The 27,153-nt window shown below is 46.2% G+C and overlaps 1 protein-coding gene across 3 annotated transcripts in view; it reads right to left on the bottom strand.

The window, feature by feature from the left end:
- Positions 1-27,153, bottom strand: part of TEX10 (testis expressed 10) — a 1,074,503-nt gene that overhangs the window by 136,220 nt on the left and 911,130 nt on the right. The window lies entirely within an intron of this gene.

Raw genomic sequence — 27,153 nt, 5'->3', positions numbered from 1 at the left:
TGGTTAAAAAAAAATCCAAACTTTGTTAGAAAAAAAAATGTGCTCCATTTTCCGATACCTGTAGCATCTCTATTTTTCATGATCTGAGGTTGGGTGAAGGCTTATTTTTTGTGCGCCTAGCTGACATTTAATGATACCATTTTGGTGCAGATCCGATTTTTTGATCTCCCGTTATTGCATTTTAATGCAATGTCGTGGTGACCAAAAAAACGTAATTCTGGCGTTTTGACTTTTTTTCTCGCTACGCCGTTTAGCGATCAGGCTTTTTCTTTTATTGATAGATAAGACTATTCTGAACACTGCGATACCAAATATGTGTATGTTTAAATTTTGTTGTTGTTTTATTTTGAATGGGGTGAAAGGGGGGTAATTTGAACTTTTATTTCTTTTTTTTATATTTTTAAAAACTTTTTTTTTGTTTACTTTTGCCATGCTTCAATGGGAGACTAGAATCTGCCATAACCCTATCGGCTTTGCTACATACAGGCGATGATCAGATCACCTGTATGTAGCAGAATTACTCACTTGCTAATCAGGGCTGTGGAGTCGGAGTTAGTTTTGGTTGGAGTCGGAAGAAATGTACCGACTCCAGCTTTAAAAAAAATGTATTAATATTTCATAATTGAACTTTCATATGAATTTTATAAAGGTTACTCAAATATTTTTTAGGAAAAACAATTGTCATTTGGATTGTAAATGCAGAATTAAAAACCTGAGAATGTCAAAGAAGCGTCACATTAAATCAGCTGTATTTGAACATTTCACCATCACTCAAGATAGAAAACATTATGCCTGTCAGTGTATGACAAATGATCCAGACGAAAACAAATGCTGTGAAGCCAAGATCAGTGCATATTCAGGCAAAGATAAAAATGCTCCTACCAGAGCTTCTAATCTGAAGAGACATTTACAGCGCTTTCATCCAGAAGTACTGAAAGCAGTGGATGAGAAAGACTGCATCCAAACCAATGAACCAGTGCCCAGCTCTTCCAGCCAAACAAAGGAGCAGATAACTTTGCAGCCATCAGTTGCAAGATATTTTGTCAGTGACAAAGTTACTGTGACAATGACAGTAGATACATTTAAAAAACTGATCATAGAGCTTGTTGTAAAGGATAGTGTGCCTATTTCATTATTTTCACGACCAGCTTTTGTGTGTCAGAATGGGGAAATGGCCCGTAAGCTTGGTGTTTCTCTGGAGAGAGAGAGTATTAGAAAATTAGTAATCAAAGAAGCTTTTAAACAAAAGGAAGAACTTAAAAAAACTCTCAAGGGACGCTTTCTGTTTCCTAAAATTGCATGCCTGCACACGTCACAGAGTGAACTATTTTGCCATCAATGTCCGATTTGTTTGTGACAAAAATTAAATAGTTACCAAGACATTGGCAGTAAAAGACACCAAAGCTCATCACACCAGTGAGTTTCTCCAGGTCTTGGTGGAAAAGGTTCTGCAAGACTATGAACTTAAAAAAGAGCAAGTTCTTTCTGTCGTAACTGACAATGCTTCAAATATGATAAGTACTAATGAATGAGAGTAATGATGTTGACCAGCAGCTAGAAGAACATTCTGGGTCCACAGACACTAATGATCTAACTAAAGGAAACACGGGTATTACATACCTGGTAATGTGGTTTTTCATGAGACATGACGGCACCACGAGAGAGGGGATCCGCCCATCAAGGACAGGAAACCTTCAAGATAAAAGGGGCGGCTCCTCTCTGCACATCAGTTGGTTTATAGAGTACGAGAGGAACTCCGCTGGTTAGTGTACACATAAATAATACATCCTATACGGTTCTATTCACCGATACCCCAGGGAGTGTATAATACAAATAATGCTAATAATGCACCCAACTAATGACGTGATCAAAAGGGTGGGAATAGAAGGGTGCCGTCATGTCTCATGAATAAACACATTACCAGGTATGTAATACCCGTGTTTTTCCATCATACATGATGGCACCACGAGAGAGTTACAGAGATCTGTATTCTCTTTAGGGAGGGATCACTGCTTGTAACACTCTTCTCCCAAATGTGAGATCAGAGGTAGCAGATAGGTCTAGCCTATAATGTTTAAAAAATGTAGACGGAGAGGACCAAGTGGCCGCCTTACAGATTTGGTCGATGGTAGCATCTGCCCTCTCCGCCCACAACATCGCCATGGCCCTCGTGGAATGGCCTTTCAGACCCTGTGGAATAACCCTGCCTGCACTACTATACGCTAGAATCTCTGTACACTATACGCTGTTTCCTCCAGGATTTTGTACTCTCTAAATACTGTAGGATACATCTCCTGACATCTAGGCAATGGAGTATCTCCTCTTTCTTGTTACTAGGATTGGGACAGAAAGAGGGTAGGGTTATATCCTGAGCCCTATGGAATCTCGATACCACTTTGGGGAGATATGCCAGATCTAATTTTAATACAACCCTATCATCCATAATTTGTATGTAAGGGGGGTCAGCTGACAAAGCGTGTAAATACCCCCACCCTACGGGCCGATGTAAGTGCCACTAACAAAGCTGTCTTTAATGTCAGTACTTTATCTGATGTTGTATTTAACAGCTCAAAGGGGCTTTCTGTCAAAGCTGTTAACACTAAATTTAGATCCCATGGTGGAGGAGTAGGGGATGGAACAGAGTCAGCTCTACTACAGGCTCGGATAAACCTCACCACCCACCTATTGCTTGCCAGGTCACAGTTGAATAAGGCTGAAATGTGTACTTAGATCTGAGGTTAGCTGTTAGTACCCTCAAAGCCCTTTTGCAGGAACTCCAGTATTGCCACTATCGGGACCTCCCCTTCCCATATTGGCCCTAAGCTGGACAGGAATTTCTTCCATATTCTCCCATAGATCTTGGTCGTTACTGGATTCTGCTATTAAGCAAGGTGGATATTAAACCAGCTGAGAACCCTTCTTTCTCTAACAACGACCGTTCCAATGCCAGGCTGTCAAATGTAGCCCAGAATTCTGTGGGTGGTTGAAGGGACCCTGTGTTAGAAGGTCCTGGTCTTCCGGGAGAACCCACGGGTCCGTCACTGACATCACTCTCAGCCAGTAAAACCATGGTCTTTTCGGCCAGAAGGGAGCTATTACAATCACTCTGGCCTTGTCCTCCCTGATCTTCTTCCGATAGGACTCTCACATGATGCCCTGTCAAGTGTGGAAGTAATCTCTCTAGCGCCCTTTCTATTGCTAGGAGTTCCCACTCGTTTGAGGATAGATTTTTCTCCTCTTGAGCCCAGGGGTCTTGGACCCGTAGTGTGTCTGAGTGAGCTCCCCACCCCCATGGACTGGCGTCCGTTGTGATCACTTTGGAGGCTGTATATGTCCAGGGAACTCCTCTCGGAGATGACTATCTGTAACCACCATCTGAGTGATTGGAGTACAGAGAGTGGGAGAATGAGCTTCTGCTCTAGCTGCCCCTGAAGTTCCAGATCGTTCTGCAGCACACACCATTGCAGTTCTCTTGCATGGAACTGGGCCCATTTTGCTGCCGGTATGCAGGAGGTTAGGGAGCCTAACACCGACATGGCCCTTCTTAAAGTCATCTCTGGTTTTTTTAATGTGGTCATAATCATTTGTTTGATCTTTTTCTCTTTTTCCTCTGGGAGGCGACATTCCTGCACCACGGAGTCTACCGTTATCCCTACGAAATTCTGGACCATTGCTGGCTCTAGTTTGTATTTCTTGAGGTTTAGTTTCCATCCTAGTGTCTGTAGAGTGTCCATCACTATTCTGACCTGCTCCTGACAGTGAGAAAAGTTCTTCCCCACTATCAGGAAGTCGTCTAAGTAGGGTATTATCAGAGTGTCTTTCTCTCTGAGATGTGCTGTGACCTCTGCAGTCAGTTTTGTAAATACCCGTGGGGCTGTTGCTATCCCGAAGGGCAGAGCCCTGTACTGAAAGTGACGCAACCGAGACCCCATCTGAACTGCCACTCTGAGAAATTGACGATCTTGTTGTCTGATTGGGATGTGATAATAAGCGTCCTTGAGGTCTAGGACGGACATGTAACACTGAGGATATAGAAGTTTCACCGCTGATTTTATGGTTTCCATTTTGAAAGATGGAATTATTAGATATTTGTTGAGGCCTTTTAAATTTATTATTGTCCTCCAAGAATTGTCCGTTTTTTTAATGAGAAAAAGGGGGGAGTAAAACCCTTCCATCCTTTCCTTTGTTGGAACCTCTTCCAAGACGTGTTTGTCTAGGAGTGATATTATTTCTCCTTCCAGACTGTCTTGTTTCTCTTGGGAAGACTGTACCGGAGTCTGCATATATCTTTTTGGAAGCCAGTGGTGGAATTTTAGTTTTAGGCCTGATTCTACGATCTGCCGGATCCATATGCTGGATGAGATCCTCTCCCAGGCTGGAAGGAAGTGAGAGAGCCTCCCTTCCACCTGAGAAGATCCGTCACTGGGAGGGTTTCTTGGTGTCCCTGGGGGACTTGCCAAAATAGAAGCCTTTTCCTCCCCTGGACCGCTTATCTTAGTTGCTCCTGTCTCGGTCTCTATACTGCTGCCTTTGGAATTTTTGGCCTCTCCGAAAAGAGCGCCGAAAGGGCTGAAATGGATGTTTTGGAAAATTTTTCTTTTTGTCACCGGCTTTCTCCAACACCTCGTCTAATGCCGGTCCAAACAGGAAGTTCCCCTCACAAGGCAAAGAGCAAAGCTTCATCTTTGCCTTTGTATCTCCTGGCCAGCATTTAAGCCATACCGCCCAGCGTCCTGTGTTGGCTAAAGCTGCTGACTTTGCTGCCAGTCTAGCTGAGTCTGCTGATGCTTCCGCTAGAAACACTGCCGCTGCTCTCATTGTTGGTATTGCCTCTAGGAGTTTCTCTGGGAACTTTTTGTTCTATCTGTTCCTCCAGGTTGTCTATCCAGATTTTAAGGGATCTGGCTACACAAGTGGCCGCGATAGCTGGCCTTATTGCCCCTGCTGAGACTTCCCATGCTGTTTTCAGGGAACCGTCCACTTTTCTATCCAGAGGTTCTTTTAGAGAACCTAAATCTTCGAATGGCAGGGAGGATTTTCTGTCAACTTTTGAAATTGCCACATCAATTTTTGGGGCTCTATCCCAAGATGAGGACGCCTCCTCTTCAAAAGGATATCTTCTCTTTAGGGAGGTGGTTATTTGGGACCTTTTTTCCTGTTTTTGCCACTTCCTTTTAATCAGTTCTTGTAGCTGTTCATTAATAGGGAATGACCTCCGTTTTCTCTTTTGCAGACCACTGAACATAAGTTCCTGTGCTGTCTTTTTGACTTCTCGTCCACCAGCCCCATGGTAGAGTGGACAGCTTTTATAAGCTTATCCGTAGCCTCTGCTGGAAATGTATCCTCCTCCTCTGAGCAGCGAGCTGTATCTGAGTCCCCCTCTGACTCCAAGGAATCTCTTTGGGATGCTGCTGAGGGGCTGGATCTGTCCCTAGATCTGGTATCTGTGTCAGCTGTCTGCAATGCTTTTACAGACCTACAGACCTCTGATTGGATCAGTGATCTTAGACTCTGTAAAGGAGGGTTTTTCCTCCGCTACCGTCTTGTTAATGCAATCCTAACACAGATTTTTATTCCAGGATGGTTTTAACCCTTTTCTGCATACGGGACATTCCTTGTTTTTAGCCTTTGATTTATACTTCTTGGGGACCTCCTATACTCCACCCCCCCAAATGTATGTAAGGAAAGAGGGGAGAGACGGAGATAAGAGAAGAGAAAAGAACAGACATTAGCGTGCTGGACTTTCTCGCAGTTCACTCACCACTCGGACGCTTTCAAAGTACGGGTACCGGATCCGGAGGTTGGCTGGTTTTCTCCGTGTCTCCCAATGAGACTAGGGACCCCTCCTTGGTATGGCGATCTGTCCATACGCTGTCTGAGCGGCTTCTGCTGCTGCCATGGCGGATCTGGCTCTTCTCACTTGAGTGAGACCGCCTCTCCTGCACCTCTTGCTGTGGCATCAAATGTTCTGGTGAAAAGCTCTCCATCATACACACTACCACGTAACAAGAGTAGTCACCCTCAACCTGGTCTGGTTTAGTGACACAGGGCAGCACTTCTGGTTCGTTTAAATAGATTCACTTCCTCTTATTTATTTATTTTTTTAATGAATCAACTGCCATTACTGGTCGCTTCAGTAGTCAGGTGCATGTGCGCACCTGTCATGATTTGATTACCTGGCTGATCGTGCCTGCACCACTTCCAGTGCTCATAGATGCAATCAATCACCTGGTTGATCCTGCATCTGCTGGCTGCTAGCGCAACGCCTGCGCTGTATAATTATGCCAGAGCGTGCACCCGGCAACCACTTCCAGATCCACCATTCACCCGGTTGATCCTGCCCCGAGTGCTGCCGCTGGGTCCTGCGTGTGCACACGGCTATTATCTCCGGTGCACGCCCCTTCAGCGCCTATGCGCGCTTTACTTCCAGGCGCGCACCCGGCCTTTGCTTCCGGTGCGCGCCGAAGATTCTGGCCCCCCTGCCCTTCTGCCTGCATCAAACGTTCCGAGTGCTGCCGCCGGGTATTGTGCGCACGCACATACCTCCATTCCAGGGTACCTGGCGCCGGCTGGAGCTTCCGGGAGTGTCCACGCCATAGATGTTCAGGAAGGCAGCGCAGCACTTACTCTCAGCGTTCAGAAGCTCTCTCAGTGCTCCGGACACCGCTCCATACCGCTGTGTAGCTTCAGGTACCGCCAGGGAGGAGGGGGAAGGGGGGAGACCTGCGCTTAATGCTCGACAGGGAGGACCCCAACCTCTGAGCTTACATAGCCCGCGCACTGATGTGCCTTACTGGCTGCATGGCCACCTTTGGTCAACAGGGGGGGGGGCACCATGTAGTGACCCCCGAGGACAGCAGGATTTGCAATCAACAGGGGGAAACGCTACCTGCGGCCCCTGAGGATAATCTTTTACCCGGGTATTGCCCGAGTTGTGGCCATGCTTCGCTCAGCGGGGGCATGGAATACATGACCCCCGAGACGACTACCAGAACCTGGTGACGGGTGCAGCAGACCAGCGCCTGACCAAATCCACCTGACCCAGGCATCCTCTTCTGTCTTCATCAGAAGTCTTCATCTTGAGGGTTCCCCGTCAAGGACAGGAAACCAACTGATGTGGAGAGAGGAGCCGCCCCTTTTATCTTGAAGGTTTCCTGTCCTTGATGGGCAGATCCCCTCTCTCGTGGTGCCGTCATGTATGATGGAAAAAAGAAGCTCTGTTTGAAATAGCAGTAAGGATGAAAGGGTTGCAGAACAGTCAGGAGGAACAAGAAGAATTTGGTCGTCCTGCCACATCTTCACCCTCATCAACTGATGAAGAATTTAATTTCGAAAAATATTTGGATCACAAGGACCGTGCAAAGTGTTCCCGCATAGAAGAAGAGTCATGCCCATCAAAGAACACAGCCAGTACATTTCAGCAGAATTTTTCACGTGCACTAAAAGAAATTGAGAAATTTGACCGTTTATCAAAAATAACAGTGCAACAAGCGATTCCTCTGTATCCTGACATTGTCAGAGATGTTGCCCGAGTGGTTACTGCTTTGCCACCAACCCAAGTTAGTGTAGAGAGGTTATTCTCTGCTCTCAAAATAATTAGATCAGATTTGAGGGCATCCATGAAGGAGGATCTGACAGAGGCAATACTTTTTCTGAGGACAAATTTATAGATTTCTTCTTATTAACTGCATAACAGTGTTTATTGCATATTTACTTACAAGAGTTTATAAAAGTTTATAAAAGTTATTTGCTATATTCTAATTGTATTCTAATAAATATAGTTTTTGCTCTAAGTGGTCTGATTACTTATATGATGGTGAGAAACTGAATAAGCACGATGCTAATATTTTACAAGAGTAAATATATTGGTACGAATTGGCCATTTATGAAGGAGTCGGAGTCGGAGCTGGAACCTGATAAAATCCAGGAGTCGGAGTCGCTTACCGACTCCACAGCCCTGCTTGCTATGAGTTCCGACCGGCGGTAATAGCAATCAGATTGTGACAACCATAGAGGTCTGCAGGAGACTTCTGGTTGCCTTGCCAACCAATCGGTGACCCGCAATCACAAGACGGGGGTCACCGATGGGCGGATTTCCTGCATGATTGCTGGAAGCGCATATTAAATGCCGCCGTCAGAGTTTGACAGCGGCATTTAACAGGTTACTAGCCGGGGGAGATCGCGATTCCACCTGTGGCTGCTTCAGGCACATGTCAGCTATTCAAAACAGCTGATATGTGACATGAAATATGTGGGCTCACTGCCGGAGCCCACATCAAAGGGAGGGTTTCCGATAAAGGCATACTATTACGCCCAATCTTGGAAATGGGTTAAAGTGAACAGGTCAGCAGGATTGTGCTCCGTAAACCACAGACAGTGTCAGGTTGGCACCGTTATACTAATATGATAACTTGGTTGATGAAATCCGTCTTGTGGTTGTTTTTTAATCTTTATTTTCAGTTTTGAGTTAATGATATGCAAGTGCTGCGGGGCATCCTGTGGGAAGAGGTCTTCATGTGGTGCTCTGATTAGGTATTCATATTGCAGACAGCTGACAGGTCACTGATCCCTCAGTGACCTGCTCCCTAGTTTACATAATGAATAACTGTACATACTGAAGAAAAAAAAACCATCTGAAGGCAGGCACCAGCCGTGACATCTGCGCTGCAGCATAATCGCACATTTAGTGTGCTAGTAATCACTGTTTGTGATGTTATTGATCAAGTATAAAAAAAATAAAAATCTATTTGAAAATGGAGCTGCCACTTCTGCGCAGCAGCAGCTATCGGTGTGTGTGTGTAGAGAACCGATAGCTGCTATTGCACAGGCGCCATCTTGCTGGAGAAGAACAAAAAAAATTCCTCCTCTTAGATGGTGTTGCCCGGGCCTGTCCAGTAGCAGCTCTCGGCGATTAAAAATAGGTAGTTCTTGAAGCCACGTGTGAAATATGGAGTTTCTCTGTTGTGATGCACTCCCTTGCATGTACACCGCAGAGCCTATGAAGAGACTGCATTGAGGTATATTATTAACCCCTTCCCGACCTTTGACGCCACGTAGGCGTCATGAAAGTCGGTGCCAATCCGACCCATGACGCCTATGTGGCGTCATGGAATGATCGCATCCCTGCAGATCGGGTGAAAGGGTTAACTCCTATTTTACCCGATCTGCAGGGAGAGGGGGAGTTGTACTTCAGCCCAGGGGGGGTGGCTTTGCCCCCACGTGGCTACGATCGCTCTGATTGGCTGTTGAAAGTGCAACAGCCAATCAGAGCAATTTGCAATATTTCACCTATGAAAATGGTGAAATATTGCAATCCAGCCATGGCCGATGCTGCAATAGCATCTGCCATGGCTGGAAATCATGTTCTGCGCCCCCCCCCCCACCGCCCCCGATCTCCACCCCAGTCCTCCGTTCTCTCCGGTACCCCCCTCCGTCCCCCTGTCCGCTCCCCCGTGCTCCTGTCCGCTCCCCCGTGCTCCTGTCCGCTCCCCCGGTCCTCCGATCCCCCCCCCTGTGCTCCGATCCACCCCCCCCACCACCCCCTCATACTTACCGAGCCTCCCGAAGTCAGTCCGTCTTCTCCCTGGGCGCCGCCATCTTCCAAAATGGCGGGCGCATGCGCAGTGCGCCCGCCGCATCTGCCGGCCGGCAAAGTACATTTTGATCGCTGTGGTAGGTTCTATCACAGCGATCAAAATAAAAAAATAATAAATAAACCCCCCCCCCTTTATCACCCCCATAGGTAGGGACAATAATAAAATAAAGAAAATATATATATATTTTTTTTTCCACTAGGGTTAGGGTTAGAACTAGGGTTAGAACTAGAACTAGGGGTAGGGTTAGGGGTAGGGTTAGGGTTATGGCATGTGCACACAGTGCGGATTTGGCCGCGGATCGGCCGCGGATCCGCAGCGGATCGGCCGCGGATCGGCAGCGGATACACAGCGGATCCGCATCGGATCCGCAGCGGATCGGCAGCGGATACACAGCGGATCGGCAGCGGATCGGCCGCGGATCCGCAGCGGATTGGCAGCGGATCCGCAGCGGATCCGCAGCGGATCGGCCGCGGATCCGCAGCGGATTGGCCGCTGCGAATTCAAAGCAGTTTTCCATCAGGTTTACAGTACCATGTACACCTAAGGAAAACCAAATCCGCTGTGCCCATGGTGCGGAAAATTCCGTGCAGAAACGCTGCGTTGTATTTTCCGCAGCATGTCAATTCTTTGTGCGGATTCCGCAGCGTTTTACACCTGTTCCTCAATAGGAATCCGCAGGCGAAATCCGCACAAAAAAACACTGGAAATCTGCTGTAAATCTGCAGGTAAAACGCAGTGCCTTTTACCTGCAGATTTTTCAAAAATCGTGCGGAAAAATCTCACACGAATCCACAACGTGGGCACATAGCCTTAGGGTTAGGGTTGGAATTAGAGTTAGGGTTGGAATTAGGGCTAGGGTTTGAAATAGGGTTAAGATTAGGCTTGTGGTTAGGGTTACGGATAGGGTTAGGGGTGTGTTGGGGTTACAGTTGTGGTTAGGGTTGGGATTAGGGTTACGGTTGGGATTAGGGTTAGGATTAGGGTTGGAATTAGGGTTACGGGTGTGTTGCGGTTAGGGTTGTGGTTAGGGGTGTGTTGGGGTTAGGGTTGTGATTAGGGTTATGGCTACAGTTGGGATTAGGATTAGGGGTGTGTTGGGGTTAGTGTTGAAGTTAGGATTGAGGGGTTTCCACTGTTTAGGCACATCAGGGGTCTCCAAACGCAACATGGCGCCACCATTGATTCCAGCCAATCTTGCGTTCAAAAAGTCAAATGGTGCTCCCGCCCTTCCAAGCCCCGACGTGCGCCAAAACAGTGGTTTACCCCCACATTTGGGGTACCAGCGTACTCAGGACAAACTGGGCAACAACTGTTGGGGTCCAATTTCTCCTGTTACCCTTGCAAAAATAAAAAATTACTTGCTAAAACATAATTTTTGAGGAAAGAACAATTATTTTTTATTTTCACGGCTCTGCGTTATAAACTTCTGTGAAGCACTTGGGGGTTGAAAGTGCTCACCACACATCTAGATAAGTTCCTTCGGGGGTCTAGTTTCCAAAATGGGGTCACTTGTGGGGTGTTTCTACTGTTTAGGCACATCAGGGGCTCTGCAAATGCAATGGGACGCCCGCAGACCATTCCATCAAAGTCTGCATTTCAAATGTCACTACTTCCCTTCCGAGCCCTGACGTGCGCCCAAACAGTGGTTTACCCCCACATATGGGGTATCAGCGTACTCACAACAAACTGGGCAACAAATATTGGGGTCCAAATTCTCCTGTTACCCTTGTGAAAATAAAAAATTGCTTGCTAAAACATCTTTTTTGAGGAAATAAAAATGATTTTTTATTTTCACGGCTCTGCGTTGTAAACTTCTGTGAAGCACTTGGGGGTTGAACGTGCTCACCACACATCTAGATAAGTTCCTTGGGGGGTCTAGATTCCAAAATGGGGTCACTTGTGGGGGGTTTCTAGTGTTTAGGCATATCAGGGGCTCTGCAAACGTAACATGATGCCCGCAGACCATTCCATCAAAGTCTGCATTCCAAAACGTCACTACTTCCCTTCCGAGCCCCGGCATGTGCCCAAACAGTGGTTTACCCCCACATATGGGGTATCAGCGTACTCAGGAGAAACTGGACAACAACTTTTGGGGTCCAATTTCTCCTGTTACTCTTGCAAAAATAAAAAATTCTGGGCTAAAAAAATATTTTTGAGGAAAGGAAACACATTTATTATTTTCACGGCTCTGCGTTATAAACTTCTGTGAAGCACTTGGGGGTTCAAAGTGCTCACCACACATCTAGATAAGTTCCCTTGGGGGTCTAGTTTCCAAAATGGAGTCACTTGTGGGGAGTTCCTACTGTTTAGGCACATCAGGGGCTCTGCAAATGCAACCTGATGCCCGCAGAGCATTCCATCAAAGTCTGCATTTCAAAACGTCACTACTTCCCTTCCGAACCCCGACGTGTGCCAAAACAGTGGTTTACCCCCACATATGGGGTATCAGCGTACTCAGGAGAAACTGGACAACAACTTTTGGGGTCCAATTTCTCCTGTAACTCTTGCAAAAATAAAAAATTCTGGGCTAAAAAAATATTTTTGAGGAAAGGAAACACATTTATTATTTTCACGGCTCTGCGTTATAAACTTCTGTGAAGCACTTGGGGGTTCAAAGTGCTCACCACACATCTAGATAAGTTCCCTTGGGGGTCTAGTTTCCAAAATGGAGTCACTTGTGGGGAGTTCCTACTGTTTAGGCACACAGGGGCTCTCCAAACGCGACATGGTGTCCGCTAATGATTGGAGCTAATTTTCCATTCAAAAAGCCAAATGGCGTGCCTTCCCTTCCGAGCCCTGCCGTGCGCCCAAACAGTGGTTTACCCCCACATATGGGGTATCATCGTACTCAGGACAAACTGGACAACAACATTTGGGGTCCAATTTCTCCTATTACCCTTGGGAAAATAAAAAATTCTGGGCTAAAAATCATTTTTGAGGAAAGAAAAATTATTTTTTTATTTTCACGGCTCTGCGTTATAAACTTCTGTGAAGCACCTGGGGGTTATAAGTGCTCACTATGCATCTAGATAAGTTCCTTGGGGGGTCTAGTTTCCAAAATGGGGTCACTTGTAGGGGAGCTCCAATGTTTAGGCACACAGGGGCTCTCCAAACGCGACATGGTGTCCGCTAACGATTGGAGCTAATTTTCCATTCAAAAAGTCAAATGGCACGCCTCCCCTTCCGAGCCTTGCCGTGCACCCACAGTGGTTTACCCCCACATATGAGGTATCGGCATACTCAGGAGAAATTGCCCAACAAATTTTAGGATCCATTTTATCCTGTTGCCCATGTGAAAATGAAAGAATTGAGGCTAAAAGAAATTTTGTGTGAAAAAAAAGTACTTTTTCATTTTTGCGGATCAATTTGTGAAGCACCTGGGGGTTTAAAGTGCTCACTATGCCTCTAGATGCGTTCCTTGGGGGGTCTAGTTTCCAAAATGGGGTCACTTGTGGAGGAGCTCCAATGTTTAGGCACATAGGGGCTTTCCAAACGCGGCATGGTGTCCGCTAACGATGGAGATAATTTTTCATTCAAAAAGTCAAATGGCGCTCCATCCCTTCCGAGCCTTACCATGTGCCCAAACAGTGGTTTACCCCCACATGTGAGGTATTGGTGTACTCAGGAGAAATTGCCCAACAAAATTTAGGATCCATTTTATCCTGTTGCCCATGTGAAAATGAAAAAATTGAGGCTAAAATAATTTTTTTGTGAAAAAAAAAGTACTTTTTCATTTTTACGGATCAATTTGTGAAGCACCTGGGGGTTTAAAGTGCTCACTATGCTTCTAGATAAGTTCCTTGGGGGGTCTAGTTTCCAAAATGTGGTCACTTGTGGGGGAGCTCCAATGTTTAGGCACACGGGGGCTCTCCAAACGCGACATGGTGTCCGCTAAAGATTGGAGCCAATTTTTCATTCAAAAAGTCAAATGGCGCTCCTTCCCTTCCGAGCCCTGCCGTGCGCCCAAACAGTGGTTTACCCCCACATATGAGGTGTCAGCGAACTCAGGACAAATTGGACAACAACGTTCCTGGTCCAGTTTCTCCTTTTACCCTTGGGAAAATAAAAAAATTGTTGCTAAAAGATCATTTTTGTGACTAAAAAGTTAAATGTTCATTTTTTACTTCCATGTTGCTTCTGCTGCTGTGAAACACCTGAAGGGTTAATAAACTTCTTGAATGTGGTTTTGAGCACCTTGAGGGGTGCAGTTTTTAGAATGGTGTCACTTTTGGGTATTTTCAGCCATATAGAACCCTCAAAATGACTTCAAATGTGAGGTGGTCCCTAAAAAAAATGGTTTTGTAAATTTTGTTGTAAAAATGAGAAATCACTGGTCAAATTTTAACCCTTATAACTTCCTAGCAAAAAAAAAAATTGTTTCCAAAATTGTGCTGATGTAAAGTAGACATGTGGGAAACGTTATTTATTAACTATTTTGTGTCACATAACTCTCTGGTTTAACAGAATAAAAATTCAAAATGTGAAAATTGCGAAATTTTCAAAATTTTTGCCAAATTTCCGTTTTTTTCACAAATAAACTCAGAAATTATCGACCTAAATTTACCACTAACATGAAGCCCAATATGTCACGAAAAAACAATCTCAGAATCGCTAGGATCCGTTGAAGCGTTCCTGAGTTATTACCTCATAAAGGGACACTGGTCAGAATTTCAAAAAACGGCAAGGTCATTAAGGCCAAAATAGGCTGGGTCATGAAGGGGTTAAATTGGATTGATCTATCCAGAGTCGTGATTTAAAGAGGATACCATACACATTAATAGTATTGATGTAATACGGATATATTTCTAGTCGCTCTTCACCATTTTATTGGCTTTCTATTTGCATGGGAAATAGCAATGAACACCGATCCAAATCTGTACCAAAAGCAGGGTGTGATTAGTCAATAAAATTAAAACTTTAATGAGAAAAATTCTAAAACGCCTCAGTGGCGATAAGATAGACAAAATTCACATGAAAAACACACAGCTGCTATCTTAAATAGCAGTTTTTGGACTCAGTAAGAGGCCATAGCAGCAATATCCACAGTGACCGTGATCATCAGTCAAATACCATGTCACAGTGGTGTTGGTATCAAGAGAAGAATTCAATATTCAAAGTTGGGTGAAATTAGAACAAAATTGACTCACCTTATTTTTCTCTATAAACCCAATGTCAGGTACTTATAAATAGGAAAGACCTCACCTTGCTTTCCTTGACCAAGCTCCAAGGAACCATAAGACCATTCCGGGGAGGCAATTATTTTCATCCATACAGTACCCCAGATTCATGTTCCAAAAGGACCCTTGCTACCGTGACCCCAATAATTTTCCTTACATTACTGTGAACATGGACTAAAGGGAAAAGTCTTCTACAGCCAAATTGTTTCAGAGATGCGAACAGTTGTATTTAATTTTGTATGAAAATTAATATTTGCTGATTAGCTGTAATTTAAAAAAATACAGAAGAGGTTGCAATTACCGTATTTTTCGGACTATAAGAGGCACCGGACCATAAGACGCACCCCAAATTTGGGGTGAAAATTGCAGAAAAAAAGATTTTTTATAAGATGGCGGTCCGTCTTATTGTCCGAATTTACAGTATTACCTGAGGGCTGGCGGTGGCAGAGCAGGGTCACAGGAGGCATGGTGTCGGCAGAGGTGGGGTGATGCGGTACGGTGTGCACCTGAGCAGGGTCTCTTCCTGCTTAGGTGGGCGACGCCATGGCCTGGTGTCCATGGGAGGGTTGCAGCAGTGGTGTGGCGACGGCAGAGGTGCGGGGATAATGAGCGGTATGGCGTGAGCAGGGTCCCTTCCACAGGTGAGGTGGGGCAGCGGCCCGGTATCCAATGTGAGCAGCAGAGCCGGGTTAATCACCGGTTTCTCTGTGGTGGCGGCCATCTTCCTGAGGAAGCGCATGTACAGATGGAGTGCTGTGCTTCCAGGGGCTTCAGGAAAATGGCCACGGGAGGCCGTGCGTGCGCAGATGAAGAGCGTGGCGGCCATTTTCCTGAAGCCGAGAACTAAACCCCCCATTTTCCTCACATTTTTTTGGGGGGAAAAAGTGCGTGTTATAGTCCGAAAAATACGGTACTTATGAACCTTTTATGCATGCTTATAGGAAAATTGCGTCTTTATTACTTCATCATCATCATTATGGCATTGTTAGTAGCTCGTTTATTACATCATCTATATAGTCTATTGAGCCTTCAGTATTTTATCATCTTAGAGTGACTAATCAAAAAATGCCAACTCAGCTCTGTAGGCATAATCCAAATTACAGTTGCACCACCTATTTTTATAAATGTTCTCTGTGTAAGGTATACCGTTTTATGATTTATTTGCTTAGATTCTTAGTATATTGGCATAATTCTATGTTTTTTCAGAAATGCTTTGTTCTTTCATTAACGATGAGGAGAAGTCACTTGTTTCAAAAAGGTGAAACTTGACTAAGGGTACCGTCACACAGTGCAATTTTGATCGCTACGACGGTACGATTCGTGACGTTCTAGCGATATCGTTACGATATCGCAGTGTCTGACACGCAGCAGCGATCAGGGATCCTGCTGAGAATCGTACGTCGTAGCAGATCGTTTGGAACTTTCTTTCGTCGCTTGATCACCCGCTGACATCGCTGGATCGTTGTGTGTGACAGCGATCCAGCGATGTGTTCGCTTGTAACCAGGATAAACATCGGGTAACTAAGCGCAGGGCCGCGCTTAGTAACCCGATGTTTACCGTGGTTACCAGCGTAAAAGTAAAAAAAAACAAACCGTACATGCTCACCATCTGATGTCCGTCCGGTCCCTTGCCGTCCGCCTCCCGCTCCGACTGTCTGCCGGCCGGAAAGTGAGAGCAGATCACAGCGGTGACGTCACCGCTGCACTCTGCTCTCACTGTACGGCCGGATCTGTCAGAGCAGGAAGCGGACGGCAAGGGACCGGACGGACATCAGATGGTGAGCATGTACGGTTTGTTTTTTTTTACTTTTACGCTGGTAACCACGGTAAACATCGGGTTACTAAGCGCGGCCCTGCGCTTAGTTACCCGATGTTTACCCAGGTTACCCGGGGACTTCGACATCGCTCCAGCGCCGTGATTGCAACGTGTGACCGCAGTCTACGACGCTGGAGCGATAATCATACGATCGCTGCGACGTCACGGATCGTGCCGTCGTAGCGATCAAAACTGCACTGTGTGACGGTACCCTTACAGAAGGAAAACCTATAACCTGCATTTTGGCTGCAGAATAGAAGATCAGGAAAAGGGTTGGGCTCCCCACATATGCTGCAATAAATGTGCATCAATCATCTGGAGAGAGACAACCGATCTAACTACCATTTCTGCCAGATGCCCCCCATTAGGAAAGGAGTTTCAAGGAAGCAGTGGACTTTACAGTATCTAAACATTTCATCTGCTATACACTGAGTACCACATACAGAAAAACTCAGTCGAGTCGAGTGAGGAAGAAGAGGGTGTTTTGTCTCATGAAGCATTTTTCCTCTCAAGACCCAGACTTTATGTCAACAAACTCAACTGAACCACACCTTATCTCATTGACAAATTTCCAAGGTTGAGTTAGGAAAGGAAGGAGTGTTTATTGGACTTCAGATTCCTAAGCTTCTTCAAGATAAGGAGTTTCTCTGTTGCAGGGCAAAGAAAAGATTGAATGTCTAAAGGTACCGTTACACTAAACGACTTACCAACGATCACGACCAGCGATGCGATCGTTGGTAAGTCGTTTTGTGGTCGCTGGGGAGCTGTCACACAGACAGCTCTCTCCAGCGACCAACGATCAGGGGAACGACTTCGGCATCGTTGAAACTGTCTTCAACGATGCCGAAGTCCCCCTGCAGCACCCGGGTAACCAGGGTAAACATCGGGTTACTAAGTGCAGGGCCGCGCTTAGTAACCCGATATTTACCCTGGTTACCATTGTAAAAGTAAAAAAAAAACGCTACATACTCACCTTCTGATGTCTGTCACGTCCCCCGCCGGCGGCTTCCCTGCACTGAATGTGTCAGCGCCGGCCGTAAAGCAGAGCACAGCGGTGACTGTCACACACACCGATCCAGCGATGACAGCGGGTGATCTGACGACGAAATAAAGTTCTGGACTTCTAGCTCCGACCAGCAATATCACAGCAGGATCCAGATCGCTGCTGCGTGTCAAACACAACGAGATCGCTATCCAGGACGCTGCAACGTCACAGATCGTAGTCGTTCTCGCTGCAAAGTCGCTTAGTGTGAAGGTACCTTAAGTAGCATTCGCTGTAACTAATTTTTTTGGAAAGTAAAGCAGATAACAATGAATAATTCATGTATAATCTACTTAAAACATATAAGGCTCTTGGCTGTACCATGTCCATAAAGATTCATTTCTTACATTAACATCTAGACTTTTTTCCATCAAACTGCAAAGCAGTGAGTGACGAGCACGGTGAGAGATTTCACTAAGATATTGCAGCTATGGAGAAAAGATGTAAAGGAAAATGGAATCCATCAATGCTTGCAGATTATTGTTTGACAATTGTAAGAGATGATCCGATGAAGTGTAAGGCAGCCAGGATGGTAGTCGTTGCATCGGGCTGTACTGTTCCCACACCCTGGTGCCCCACAGATTAAATACAATGTCCCTTCTGCTGCATGTGCAGTTTGCGCAACACCACTCACATTTACTGTCAAAGTACCCCCAGCTTCCATCACTCCTGGTTCTGTTTCCACGAGCTCCACAAACCATTCCAGAGACAATGTTCTTTTTCAACGGTTCAACTTTTCTTACCAGTAGGGTATCCATAACAAATGTCGCTCTGTATACACTGTGTCACATGTCCTGCACTTTCCCTGCCTTCCGGGCAGCCTCAGTTCTTCCTGACAACACTGTCTCTCTTCTGGCAATCCCTGCCTGACTTCTGGACAATCTCTGTCCCACTACTGGACAATCTCTGTCCCGTCCGTGGCTTTAGTCCCATCTGCTTCCTACCATTCCCTCGCCCGGTTTCAAAAGGAAAAGATGCCAGGCTTGCTGTCTCCACTTCACCTGCCCCGATCGTAGACCCTGGGATCCTCCTTGGAAAGGTCCTGTCTAAGCTGATGGACAACTTCACGACTCTCAGCCTGAGGCCCCTTCCTGCCGTAGTAGCTTTATCCCCATGGCTGGCATTCTGTCTCTCTCACTGCTGCTCCTTACACCTTGCCCTGGGCAAGGCTGCTCTAGCTCTGTTCCCTAACCAGGAAGTCTCTCCTATATTCTACTTCTCTGCACTGACTCCTCCTCACTGGAAAACCCCTATGCTGCCTGTACCTAAACTAGCACTCCCATTCTCTCTCTAATATGACCCCCTCTATTCTAGCCCCACTATTGTTCTATACTACCTTATATCCTATACACAACACATAGTACATTTACATTAGAGTTCATAACACACATCAATTACATTCACATTAATGAACATTAGGGAACCGCACACAATTAGTAGACCAAAGAGGGGGGAAGCATATGAGGGTCCCCATCACCTCCTTACAGCAGGAGTACAAGAGACAAGCAAAAATGAGTTGTAAGTGAATGAGGACCAAATTTTGTAGTGCAATTACTGTAACTTTATAATTTGCAATAGTGTTTAGACATGTTTGTTACCGTATATACTCGAGTATAAGCCGAGATTTTCAGCCCATTTTTTTGGGCTGAAAGTCCCCCTCTCGGCTCATACTCGAGTCATACCCGGGGGTCAGCAGGGGAGGGGGAGCGGGGGCTGTCTAGTTATACTCACCTACTCCCGGCGCGGTCCCTGCTTCTTCCAGCGCTGCATCTTCTTCCTGTACTGAGCGGTCACATGGTCCCGCTCATTACAGTCATGAATATGCGGCTCCACCTCCCATAGAGGTGGAGCCACATATTCATGACTGCAATGGGCAGTAACGGTGACCGCTCAATACAGGAAGAAGATGCAGCGGTGGAAGAAGCAGGGACCGCGCCAGGAGCATGTAAGTATACGGGGAGGGGAGTGCTGCGCGATATTTACCGCTCCTCGTTCAGGTGCGGCTCAGTCATCAGCGTCCTCTCGCTCAGGTCAGAGGGTGCGGTGACGTAGTCAGTGCGCGCCCTCTGCTGAGCGTCAGTGCTGGAGACGGAGCCGCACGAGGAGCAGGTAATATTGAAAGCACCGGCGTCCTGAGCGAAGAGAGGTGAGTATGTGACTTTTTATTGCAGCAGCAGCATTATATATTGCACAGCTTTCTATGGAGTATCTATGGGGCAATAATGAAAGGTGCAGAGCATTATATATGGCACAGCTTTCTATGGAGCATCTATGGGGCAATAATGAACGGTGCAGAGCATTATATATTGCACGGCTTTCTATGGAGCATCTATGGGGCCATAATGAATGGTGTAGAGCTTTATATATGGCACAGCTTTCTATGGAGCATCTATGGGGCCATAATGAACGGTGCAGAGCATTATATATGGCAGTTTTCTATGGAGCATCTATGGGGCCATAATGAACGGTGTAGAGCATTATACATGGCACAGCTTTCTATGGAGCATCTATGGGGCCATAATGAACGGTGCAGAGCTTTATATATGGCACAGCTTTCTATGGAGCATCTATGGGGCCATAATGAACGGTGCAGAGCTTTATATATGGCACAGCTTTATATGGAGCATCTATGGGGCCATAATGAACGGTGCAGAGCTTTATATATGGCACAGCTTTATATGGAGCATCTATGGGGCCATAATGAACGGTGCAGAGCTTTATATATGGCACAGCTTTATATGGAGCATCTATGGGGCCATAATGAATGGTGCAGAGCATTATATATAGCACAGCTTTATATGGAGCATCTATGGGGCCATAATGAACGGTGCAGAGCATTATACATGGCACAGCTTTATATGGAGCATCTATGGGGCAATAATCAACAGTATGGAGCATCTATTTTTATTTTTGAAATTCACCGGTAGCTGCTGCATTTCCTACCCTAGGCTTATACTCGAGTCAATAAGTTTTCCCAGTTGTTTGTGGCAAAATTAGGGGGGGTCGGCTTATACTCGGGTCGGCTTATACTCGAGTATATACGGTATTTGCATTGTTGCTAAGTTTTCTCTAAAATATCCGAAAACTGGCATAACATGAAAACCTAGTGTACTGCTAGATGACATTACTACTGCAGTAAATATGGACAGGATGTGCTCACATGTGTCTGATATCACTCCTCCCCTTCTCTTCTGGCCGTTTGCAAAAGGATAAGGAAGGTTCAAGTTTAGGATCACAGTGGAGAGACATTTTGTTGGTGACTGCAAAGTGATACTAACATGTCTATACTGACACAGATAGCTGAGTATCTAATACTAAAATGGGTGATAGAGTATGCTGTACCATGTATCTAATCATGTGTCACACAAGAAAGGATTAGGCCCCTTTCACACATCAGTTTTTTGCCATCAGTCACAATCTGTTGGCTTGACGGATCCATCGCAGATTGTGAAAAACTAATGCGACGGATTTGTTTTTTCGACGGATCCGACTAGCTGAGCTGGCTAATTGGATAAGAGCATGCTCAGATTAAAAAAAATGGAATCCGTTGCTGGATTCTGTCATTTGATGGATCCAGTGCCCATATGCTTCCATTTGAGCAAATGACAGATGGCGACAGATCCGTTGGTGTCTGTTTTTTCAATGGGCACAAAAAACGTTACTTTGTCCGTTGTCTTTGGCCGCCGGACAAACAATTTTCAACGGATCCGTTGGAGAACGATGGATGAAACGTAAGGCCATGCGTCGCAATCACAAGTCTATGAGAAGAAAACGAATTTGGCGGCATCAGTCGCTGGATCCGTTTCTTTTCAAAATTTGACGGATTGCGACTGATAGCAAAAAACTGATGTGTGAAAGAGGCCTTAGACTGTTCAGTGGGCTGCATCACATATGATGGGATTAGATACACAATTTAGCAGACTGCATCACACCATAAGATTAGATACATGGCTCAGACTCATGTTTGATAAGTCTGCATAGCCATGTATCCAATCATTTGTGAAAGGATTAAACACATGGTTCAGTACACTGTATCACATACCCTCATGATAGGATTAGATATATTAACTGTACCACATATGATAGGATTAGATACACAAACTTTATCACACATGTTGGGATTAGATACATGGTTTAGCGGGCTGTATCACACATGATGGGATTATTACAGTGTCTTGAAAAAGTATTAAAAACCCTGTAAATTTTTCCACATTGCTTCACTGTACAGCCACAAACTTAGAGTACCTGTTCTGTTAATTTTTACTTTACAAATCTATAGTACATGTGGAAATAAGCAACTTTGTAATATATCTTAGAGCAATCTGCTTTCACTTCCTGGACTGACCTTTCATTTTTAAAAATCTCAACTAATTCACGGGTAAAATCTGTCTTTAGTGAATAAAGATAGTTACAGAGAGAATCTTATCAGCAGTAATTATCATCACCTATATAGAGAGTTATGGAGTGAGCGAGGAGGAAGGAGGGGATAGAAAAAGAGCCCCTTCTACCTCCCATCTCCTATACATAGGAGATGGCATTTGCTACTGATAAGATTCTATGTCACTAATGTAACAATCTGTATTCACTGAATAGAGCGGAGGAGATTCGTGCGGGTGTCAGCTGTATGTGACAGCGGTATTTAAGTTGTTACAAAAGGGTCACAAGACCCCCTCAGTAACCATCAAACCCCCACAATTGTGAGAGCCAGCAATAAGATGAGTCTCACAGGCACCAGTCAGTGAGTCACTAACATTCCGATACACTAGTGTACATACAGTAGTGTATGAGACCAGTGATCAAAGTAAAAATTATAAAGATCCCACAGTGAAAAATGTAAAAAAAAAAAAAAAAAAGGGAAAAAGTAAAATAAAATATGTAAAAAAAAACAAAACAAAAAAAAACACAACACACCAAAAAGCGCACACAAATAACTAAAATCCATTTTGCCACTCAAAACGCAGCGTTTCTGATAAAACAATAATAAACAAGAAAGTGCACATACCGTATTTTTCGGATTATAAGACGCACCCCTAATTTTGAGGAGAAAAATAATTTTTTTAAATAAAATAGTGGTGCTTCTTATAATCCATGCATCTTATTGCTTACCGGGGGAGGTAAGCGGGGTCCCAGGGTCGCTGCTGGTGGAGGCAGGAGTGGGGTGATGCTGCAGTATGGGATGAGGGGGTGTTCCGATGTGCGGCGCGCTGCTGCAGGTGTCCGGTGCTGCTTCGGGTGCTCGGCACTGTGGGGGTCTCCGATGCTGATGCGGGGGGCCCTGCCGACATTTTGTGAAAGGCCTGAGTCCCCCGCAGTTCCATGGTTTCCTGTGCGGTGGACTCCGGGAAAATGGCCATCTGGGGGTGGCACATACACAGATGGAGATCTCGGCACCAAGATCTCAGGAGATGAGATCTCAGCGATGAGAACTCATCTCCAGAGATCTTGGTGCCGAGATCTCCTAATGCGCATGCGCCATCCCCCGGCGGCCATTTTCCTGAAGTCCACCGCACAAGAAACCATGGAACTGCGGGGGACTCAGGCCTTTCACAAAATGTCGACAGGGCCCCCGCAGCACAGGTGACCGCCGCAGCAATGCCGGAGGCCCCCTAATCCCAGCATGTGGCGTGCAGCAACAGTACCGGTAAGGTATATCCGCATTATAAGACGCACCCCCATTTTCCCACAAAATTTTGGTAACTGGTATCGCAGAGTCCGGAACGACCAGCTCTATAAAACTGGCATGTGTTAGGGGTCGAGTTCCTGCCTCTGCGCTGGGGGGAATCTCAAACCATCTCCGCTGCAGTCTCCCATTCTTCTCCAGCCGCAGTGGAGCCTGCTCAACGGAGACATTGGTCCCAGCGTCTCGCTCAGCCTGATACGGTGCGGATGATTACTGCTGCCTTTGCAGGCTCAGCCATTGTAGCCAGTACTGGTCAGCGGTGAGCAGACGTCTCTGGGACTAAGTCCTGCTTTTCCCCTTCTGAGCATGCCCAGGGTAAGACCTCTCATTGGAGGTCAAGGGTCACATGCTCAGGTACTGCAGCAGCTCCCATTGGTCCTCTAGGAAGGTCCTGAAGTTGCTCATGTACTGTAGCATCTCCCATTGGTCCTCTAGAAAAGTCCTGAAGTTGCTGCAGCTATAAAAGGTTCCCCTGGCTGCACGGCCATGCGCTACTATTAACCTAAGGGCTCATTTCCACATGCGAGGCACACGTCCGTATCTCGCATGTGGAAACCAAGCTCTGGCGCCGGCACTTTGGAGCGGAGCTGTGCAGCTCCATGTGATCCTTATGCGGCCACACGCTCCGCTCTGGAGTGCCGGCTCCACAGCTTGGTTTCCACATGCGAGATACGGACGTGTGCCTTGCATGTGGAAATGAGCCCTAAGTCATGAGCTCAGCGTCAGTGTGGTCATGCTTCCATGTGGTTAGGGTTCGGCTGAAATACGCTCCTAGAATACCGGCACCTCTGGTGAAGAGTTTGTGTATGTGGATTCAGGGTTCGGCTGAATAAGCCCCTAGAATACCGGCACCTCCGGTGAGGAGTTTTGTGTGTGCTATGCTGACTGCATGACCACTGTCGGCTCTATTAGGTAGCTGTTCCCCTGTGAGGTAAACAGGGCACAGCGTTCTCTTTCTCAAGCGAATCTGTGATGTAAGAGAGCTCGCTTATACCGCCATATAGTATTGTGTTTTAATATATATATATATATATATATATATATATATATATATATATATGCATTCCGCCAACCTTAACAGAATACTAGGAATACTAGCGCCAGGGTCTGGCTAGTAATTGGCGGTCAAACAGGAATCCTTGCAGTACATCCAGCAGCTGGAGGGTAGGTTGGCGGCTCTCGAGCGCACAACCTCAGCTGTGGATGTTACCACAGTTGTTGTTCAGGCTGCTAGCGTGGCTGCAGCAACCTTGTCCACTGCCACCCCTGTTCCGACTATCTCGCCTCCCGCTGCCAGAAAAATGTTCTGGTGATAGTAAATCTTGTAGGGGTTTCGTGAGCCAGTGCTCTATACACCTCAAGCTTCTGGCTGCACATTTCCCCACAGAGCGGGCAAAGGTGGGATTTATTGTGTCTCTCTTGTCAGACAGGGCGTTGGAGTGGGCTACGCCACTGTGGGAGCGTGGCGATCATGTGGCGCAGAGTGCTCCGCTGTTCCTGAGCACTCTAAAACAGGTCTTTTTTGGACTTCGAGTCACCCATGATACGGCGCTCCAACAGTTGGCATTGACTCAGGGCTTGTCCTTGGTCAGCCATTTTGCCGTACACTTCTGTACCCTAGCATCTGAGTTGGAGTGGTTGGATAAAGTCCTTATCCCAATATTTTGGAGGGGGCTGGCTGACCAAGTGAAGGACGCTCTGGCCACTAGGGAGATTCCCGCCACACTGGAGGAGTTAATAGCTGTGTCCACTCGTATTGACCTCCGTTTTTACGAGCAGAGGTTAGAGCGAGCCCAATGTAGGCAGAGGTTTTGGCTGGCTCCCACCTTCGCCAAACCATTGAAATCTCTGGTCCCTGAGTCACATGAGGCCATGGAGGTGTCACAAGCGACATCTAAGTCCCGGACCACTCGTACACTCAAGGTCTGTCATGTTTGCCAGCAGTCAGGACATCTTGCCACCAGATGTCCCCAGTGGTCGAGGAAATGTCAGCGTCTAGTGGTAGTAGGTGGAGGTACACTAGACACGGCGACGTTTGCCTCCAAATTGTCCTTCAAGGGGACAATTACTGTAGGCTCATTCTCCCACTCGGTAGAGCTCTGCGTGGATTCTGAGGTGGAGGCAATTTTATGTCTTCAGCCTTCGCCCAACGTCACGCAATTCCCCTGGTAATGTTAGCTCAACCAGTTACCGTACAAGTGGTGAATGAGTCGACACTACCCTCTCAGATAACACACCAGACCATCCCTTTCACTCTGTCCATGTCGCCATCTCATCAGGAGATTATATATCTGCTCGTCATTCCTGAGGGAATTGATGAGGTCCTGTTAGGGATACCTTGGCTGCTGTACCACTCTCCTCATAAAGAGTGGTCCACAGGCAGAATTTTGGGATGGGGTGAATCTTGTGGGGGTAGATGTCAGAGGGAATGCATTCAGGTTGCTACTACCGAGGTACCCGCAGATCTATCCTCTCTCCCCAAGCAATATTGGTCCTATGCGGACGTGTTCTCCAAAAGGGCTGCGGAGACCCTTCCGCCTCACCGCCCCTATGACTGTCCTATAGACCTCTTGCCTGGTGCCGAGCCTCCCCGGGGTCGAGTCTATCCGTTATCTCTCCTGGAGACGGAGGCAATGTCACAGTACATCCAGGAAAATCTGGCAAGGGGATTCATTAGGAAGTCAGTGTCACCTGCAGGGGCCGGGTTCTTCTTCGTGCAGAAGAACGGGGGAACTACATCCATGTATAGACTACAGGGGTCTTAACGCCATCACCGTTAAGAATATCCCCTGCCCCTGATATCTGAGCTCTTTGATAGGCTTCGGGGAGCAAGGGTATTTACTAAATTAGATCTGCGGGTGCTTACAACCTGATTCGCATCCGTGAGGGGGACGAATGGAAGACGGCTTTTAACACCAGGGATGGGCACTATGAATATCTAGTGATGCCCTTTGGGCTCTGTAATGCTCCAGCCATTTTCCAAGACTTTGCAAACGATATCTTCCGGGATATGTTCTCCACCTCGGTCGTAGTCTATCTGGATGATATTCTCATCTACTCTCCAGATATTGACTCCCACCGGAGAGATGTTTGCAAAGTCTTCGACCTCTTACGAGAAAATTCCCTCTACGCCAAGATGGAGAAATGTGTGTTTGAGCAGGAGTCCTTACCTTTCCTGGGCTATATCATCTCCGCCCAGGGATTGGCTATGGATCCTGCCAAATTACAGGCTGTGATGGACTGGCAAGAACCACATTCTGTTAAAGCAGTGCAGCGCTTTATGGGGTTCATTAACTATTACCACCAGTTCATTCCTCATTTCTCCACTTTGGTAGCTCCCTTGGTAGCCCTCACCAAGAAGGGAGCAAATCCCAAATTGTGGTCTGAGCCTGAGGTCTCCAAGGCCTTCACTTCTATTAAGTCCCATTTTGCTAGCACTCCCATTTAGTCCATGAGCCAAGAACCAAATTTGACGATATCGGTACCAAGCGGAGTGACTAATTCTCTTTGGTATTTTTAGGTAGATGCATGTCTGTAGTTTATTTTTTGATATGATAGCCCTTACATATACGTAGCTTATTAACCCCTTCAGCCCTAGGCCTATTTGTACCCAAGTGCCTAAGCCAATCTGACCTGTGCCACTTCATGGGCTAATAACTTTGGAACGCTTTCACCTATCCAAGCCATTCTGAGATTGTTTTCTCGTGACATATTGTACTTCACGTCAGTGCTAAATGGGAGTCAATATATTTTACCTTTCTATATAAAAAAATGCTAAATATTCGGAAATTTTGGAAAAATCGGCAATTTTTTAACTTTGAAATTCTCTGCTTTTTACAAAA

The sequence above is a fragment of the Ranitomeya variabilis genome, chromosome 6 (assembly GCF_051348905.1).
Source record: "Ranitomeya variabilis isolate aRanVar5 chromosome 6, aRanVar5.hap1, whole genome shotgun sequence".
Classification (NCBI taxonomy): domain Eukaryota; kingdom Metazoa; phylum Chordata; class Amphibia; order Anura; family Dendrobatidae; genus Ranitomeya; species Ranitomeya variabilis.
Note: the sequence above shows the minus strand (reverse complement) of the source record. Positions and strands in the feature narration are given on the sequence as shown.